Source organism: Jaculus jaculus, chromosome 15 (assembly GCF_020740685.1).
Source record: "Jaculus jaculus isolate mJacJac1 chromosome 15, mJacJac1.mat.Y.cur, whole genome shotgun sequence".
In the NCBI taxonomy this organism is placed as follows: Eukaryota; Metazoa; Chordata; class Mammalia; order Rodentia; family Dipodidae; genus Jaculus; species Jaculus jaculus.
In genome coordinates, this window is record NC_059116.1 from 32,175,070 (window position 1) to 32,181,769 (window position 6,700).

General features: G+C 41.8%; 1 non-coding gene across 1 annotated transcript; it reads left to right on the top strand.

Annotated features, from left to right (window-relative positions):
* The first annotated feature begins 968 nt into the window (after positions 1 to 968).
* On the top strand, positions 969 to 1,075 carry LOC123455136. The gene has a single exon (XR_006633695.1). It is a non-coding gene; the product is annotated as a U6 spliceosomal RNA (small nuclear RNA).
* Positions 1,076 to 6,700: the final 5,625 nt, after the last annotated feature.

Consider the following 6,700-nt stretch of genomic DNA (forward strand, 5'->3'; position numbering starts at 1 on the left):
AGTATACAACAGACTTCTCAGAAAGCAAAGATAGAAATATTTAATTTTATGCCTATTTCTTTCCTTTAGATACTTTTATCAATTTTTAAAACTTTTTATTGACAGTTTTCATAAATATAAACAATATACCATGATCATAATCCCCTCCCACCACCTTCCCTTTTCCTATTCCCAAAACCCCCCTTCACTGAATCCCTTCTTCTTTACAAGTAGTCTCTCAATAACTTTTTTTGCAAGCAGAGAGAGATAGAGATAGAAGAGAGACAGAGAGAAAATGGGCGTGCCAGGGCCTCAAGCCACTACAAACAGACTCCAGACGCATGTGCCCCTTGTGTATCTGGCTTAAATGGGTCCTGGGAAATCGAACCTGGGTCCTTTGGCTTTGCAGGCAAATGACTTAACCACTAAGCCATCTCTCCAGCCCCTTTAAAGAAATGTTCAAGAGATTAAATTAATCTGTTAACAAAACCAAAATCATAATATTGTTTTCTTCTTTCCTACCTAAACCCCAGAAGGCCTGGGCAGGGCTTAAGTTATGAATGTCATTCTCAGGTGAAATAGAATACCTAATTGTAATCAAAAAGTACAGCAATATCTTCAAGTTAAAGCCTTCCTGGTATCTAGGAAATTATCTAAATTCTTTTGTTGTCCTAAAATTTGTTTGAAGCCTTATGAGGAACCAGAGAGCCATGTTGGGAATTTTAGCAACATGTTTATTAGACAGAAGTGTTTTATAGTGGCATCTATTCTCACAAGATTTGTATGCATCTTATGCAGCAAAGAATAACTGATGGTTACATAAAAACTTTATATGAGATAAGAGACACATGAAGATAGTGTAAGGCTGAGCCATGATTGGTGGTGCAAACCTGTCATCCCAGCATGCAGGGGCCTAAAGCAGGAAGTCTTAGTTTGAGGCTAGCCTAGCCTACATAGTAAGACCTTGTCTCAAAAAAGTGCATAAACATGTACTCGCTTCGGCAACACATATACTAAAATTGGAACGATACAGAGAAGATTAGCATGTCCCCTGCACAAGGATGACATGCAAATTCGTGAAGCGTTCCATATTTTTTGACAAAATACAACATCACTTCATGATCAAAACATTGGAGAGAATTGCCATGGTTGGTTCATATCTTAACATAATAAAGGCAATATACAAAGCTCTGAAGGCCCAAATAATACTTAATGGAGAGAGACTGGAGGAATTCCCATTAAGATCAGGAACAAGGCAGGGTTGTCTTCCCTCACCTCTGCTTTTTGATATCGTACTAGAAGTCCTAGCTCAAGCAATAAGACAGGAGAAGGAAATAAAAGGGGTACAATTTGGAAAGGAAGAAGTTAAGTTAGCTCTATTTGCTGATGACATGATTGTATATGTAAGAGACCCGAGAGACTCCATCCTAAAACTCCTGAAGGTGATTAACTCCTACAGCAAAGTAGCAGGATACAAAATCAATGCACAAAAATCAGTAGCATTTCTATATGCAAATGACAAAGATACAGAGAAAGAAATAAGGGACATAGTCTCATTTTCAATAGCAACAAAAAAATAAAATAAAATACCTTGGAATAACATTAACCAAGGAAGTGAAAGATCTATACAACAAAAACATAAAAACACTCAAAAAAGAAATTGAGGAGGACTTGAGAAAATGGAAAGACCACCCATGCTCCTAGATAGGCAGAATTAACATTGTGAAGATGACAATCTTACCAAAGGCAATATATAGATTTAATGCAATTCCAATTAAAATTCCTAAAGTGTTCTTCACAGAGATAGAAAAAATGATCTCAAATTTCATATGGAAAGGCAGAAGGCCTCGCATATCCAAACATATCCTCAGCAAATGAAATACCTCTGGTGGCCTCACCATACCTGATCTAAAGCTATATTACAAAGACATAGTAATAAAAGCAGCATGGTACTGGCATAAAAACAGGGGTATAGACCAATGGAATAGACTTGAGGACCCAGGCTTTGGGTCAAGCAACTATAGCTACTTGATATTCGGCAAAGGCCCGAACAATATAGGCTGGAAAAAAGACAGCATCTTCAACAAATGGTGCTGGACAAACTGGATAACCATAGGCAGGAAACTGAAACTTGATCCACACATTTCAACATGCACTACACTCAAATCCAAATGGATCAAAGACTTCAATATGAGACCAGAAACTCAAATACTACTGGAAGAAAATGTAGGAAGTACTTTCCATGCTATAGGAATGGAAAAAGACTTCCTGAACAAAACCCCAGTAGCTCACAATCTTAAACAGTCACTCAACCAATGGGATCACATGAAGCTGAAGAGTTTCTTTACAGATAAGCATACAATAAGAAAAGCCAATAGATTACCCACAGAAAGGGAGAAAATATTTGTGGGTTATTCAGCTGATAGAGGCTTAATCTCTAGAATCTACAAAGAACTCAAAAATCTAAACAGTAAGAAGTCAAACACCCCACTCACAAAATGGGGCAAAGAGCTGAACAGGCAGTTCACAGAGGAAGAAACACAAATGGCAAACACATACTTAAGATAATGTTCATCATCCCTAATTATCAGAGAAATGCAAATAAAACAACTATGAGATTCCACCTTACGCCAGTAAGGATAGCAAACATCAAAAAATCAAACAAAAATAAATGCTGGTGAGGATGTGGAGAAGTAGGAACACTCATCCACTGTTGGTGGGAATGTAGGATGGTACAACCACTTTGGAAAGCAATATGGAGACTCCTGAAAAAGCTGACTATAGAGATACCAACAGACCCAGTTATTCCCTTACTGGGTATCTACCCTAAAACCTTCCATCCTCATAACAGCCAGATTTTTCCTTCTGTTGGTGAGGACCCATATGTTATTTTAGATACCACACCAAGGTGAAAGTGGCTCTCAAGCTGGAGGGAGAAGGCCAGAGAGATTTGCTCAACCATGTTTGTAGTGGCTCAATTTGTAATAGCTAAGAGCTAGAATCAATCCAGATGTCCATCACTAGAATGGATAACTAAGATGTGGTATATAAACACAATGGAATTCTACACAGCAGTAAGAAAAAATGACACAGAGAAATTTGAGGAAAAATGGGTGAACCTGGAAGAGATCATTCTCAGTGAACTTACCCAATCACAGAAAAAGAACCGCCACATAGTCTTACTCATCTACAGCACCTAACCTGAATCTACCCAAGATACCTTACACACCCAGCAAGCATCTCCTGGATTAGACACTAGGATGGATAGGGAGGGAGGGAAGGGCATAGAAGGGGTGAGAAACACTAATCTAGACCCAAACATCAATGGTACCATAAAATTCTACTTCCTAAAATGCAGACCAAATGGCTGAACCTTCACCAGGCCCTTACAGGAAACACCTGAACCACAAGACATTAGAGAGGGTAGGATCAAGTCTAACCTAAATCTTCTACATCTTCCCTCCCTCCCTCTCCCTCTCCCTTTCTCTCTCTCCCCTCTCTAACTCTTGTATATTAGTTATCTTTCTCTTCATTTTCTTAGTCGGCACTGACCTGTAATTCCCAGTACCAGCATGGGGCTATCATCCACAAAGAGCTTTTGATCAGAGAAACCTACAAGGTTTCCTAAAAGAATGACAGATTTCTGTCAGAGTACTTGATGACCCACCAAAGATCAGTGGTAAGACCCTATTGCTGAAGACACCATATGCAGCTGACACGTAAAATGGAATGGCATGGCTGGAAGCCAGGAGAGAGTCAGTCCCCAGACAGTCAGAGTGTCTAGTGCCAGAAGGTGCTACATGGGCGACTGGGGGAAATGACCAATATCTGTCCAAGCAACTCATGGTCAAACCTACTTAGCAACAAATAACCTGTTGGGATGCTCACACAAGTGCAATAGTGGCACACAAACTTGGTAGGGTACCAACTGCTCTTGATTTGGCTAACTGATCCCCTCAGTGGTACAGGACCCATAGCTGGAGCTGGGAAACAAGTCAGAACCATATCCAAACATAAGACCACTCTCCAATATCAAGCTACCATCAATCATGGGCTACAAGAGGGCCTACACCTATTAAACTCTCTATTAAAAAAAAAAGTAAGGGTTATCTCATTTGTCCTGGTGCTAACTTACTCTCTGTTGGAGAATCTGCTTCTCTTTTTCAGATAGATGCAGATCCTAAGGAGAGAGCCACTCCATCATACCTCAAAAAGGCCCTGACTGAAACTAACGAAAATTGGCGAAACAAGCAAGGGTGCTTTTTTCCTGATGAACCGGATACCAGCACAAGGGGGAAGGAGACCAACACAGAGAAAAATGAACTCCTACCAAATCAGAGAGCCAGAGCCTCAGAGACCCCCAATACCTCATCACTGAAGCAGACCAAAACTGAACCCAACATGGCTCAGGGAAATTTTTCGGAAGAGGGGTCGGAAAGAATGTCAGAGCCACATGTTGGGTCTTGATACACAGAATCATTTACCGTACCATTAACTGTGGGCTAACTCCACAATGAACAACCCATATCCCTCAACAAGGAGGGGCCAATGGGGACGTGGTAGGCCACGGATGAGCCTAATAATGGTACCAAACTGCCTGTATTTGCTGAATAGAAAACCAATTTTTTAAAAAAAGTGCATAAAAATGAGAAATGCAGTTATAGCAAAAGGCAATCTACATTGCCTTCCTTATAACACAATACCTATAATTTCTCCTCCATTTTCATTACGCACCTATCAATCAAACCTTTGAACTTCTCATGTCCTAATCCATTTTATCCTCATAATAGCCAGATTTTTCCTTCTGTTGGTGAGGACCCATACGTTATTTTAGATACCACACCAAGCTGAAAGTGGCTCTCAAGCTGGAGGGAGAAGGCCTGTGAGCTCCACTAGACTTAAGTGAGCAATCCCAAGATCCCGGCAGGACATGTGGGTAAGCCCTTTGTAAAAGGGAGAGCTGTAGTTAGGAAAAGTGCATATAATTTCATACCTTACTGCAGGAGAGAGGATTTCAGGGTCTGGGGAATAATGCCAGAGGTTCTCTCCCCAGCTCAGCCTTCTTGCTAGTTCTCATGTAACTACCGTTGCAGGAAGGAGGCCGAGGGCCGCTCCCTGTGTGGAGGAAGACCACCGTGCCTCCCACGTTGCCCAGGAGTTCTAGAAAGTTACTGCTGGCTTTCTGAGTCATGCTCAACACTTTTCTCTCCTTTGCTTTTATCAGCTTGGTTTACTTCATATTAGATATTCCTAGAGTGCTGTGCCCTGTCCTGCCTACATCGCGTCAAATGGAAAATGGCACCTGTTTCTTGCTTTTGTGTAGGAATTCCCATATGCAAAAGGCAGTTTGGTGAGGTGCATATTGTTTGCACAGATAGAAAGAAACATGAGATTTCCCTTGGCTGCAGAGTCACATTTTAATTAGGATCCCAAATTACCCCTAAAGTAAGATCTACTTTAGAGAATAAAATATTCTCTAAGAAAACCTAGGAATAAAACTCCAAGCAGACACACTCAATTCAGTAATAGCAAACTGCCTACCACAAAGATGCTCAGCGTTATAATGAATGGAATAAAACATCTCATGCTAAATATATTCCTTGGGCACATTTAGAGTTGAGTATTCAGAGATCTGCCTGCCTCTGCGGACACTGGGATGACTCTGACGAGTTATCCTTGGGAAGATTACATCTTTCTACCTTGGTGAACAGTGGACAGAGCAGTGCTTTCTCTATCTTACCTCCCCTCCCCACTGAATGTTCCACTTAGACCTAGGAGAAGATGTTGAGGAATTAATATCTAGCCCTTAAGAAAGTGATTGCAGGTAACTCTCCTATGAGGGACTTCATTTGCACTCCAAGCCAACCCTGGCTTGCTGTGCACGTCCATCCCCAAGCCTGAGGGTCCACTGACTGTGCCATCTCCCTTTCTGCCCAGAAGTCTGATCCTGATCCGTCACTGAGGCTCTATCTCTAGAAGGTCCAGTCATCACGTCCTTCTTTTGGGTCTCATATGTTCTTTGTACTGGAAGCTTTCTACTATCTGTTCGTTTTTAAGACCAAAATTACCAAACTTTTACAGGGAAAACAGTACATTTAAACCTTCCCAACAAATGCAAACGCTTTCCCCAACGTAGCTCTTTAAGACCTTAAAAGAAACAAACAAACAAAAAACACGTCTCAGGCTGGAGAGATGGCTCAGCAGTTGAGAGATGGCTTAGCAGTGAAGGCACTGACCTGAGAAGCCTTAGGACCCAGTTTCGATTCCCTAGTGCCTACGTAACACCCCCCCACCCCCCCACACACACGATAATATTCAAATACAGATCTGTCTGTTGCATTTATTAATAGTACATTTCTGTGGATTTTTCTTATTTCTGGGATTGTGTGGATCCTGGCCGCCATGGTCACCCAATAAAGACTATCAGTCATCCTCCGCACTACAGCCTCCATGGACCAGCCCAGTGTTACCAAACAGCTGCCACCTCCTCACCTTCACGGGTCACAGCGGGCGTTTGCTTTCGTAGTTAGGCTTGTCTCTGCAGAATGGCAGCCCCACTCTGTCTTTAGAATACTCGTGGCATGAGTTGTAGGCACATGACTGGCTAGCAGCAGTCACGGGGCAAGTTAACTCCGTCAGCTGGATGCTCACTATGTGGACCGGTGTTCCCACCTTGCCCTATGCCTTACATTTTACACACACGGGATAAGTAGAAACCACG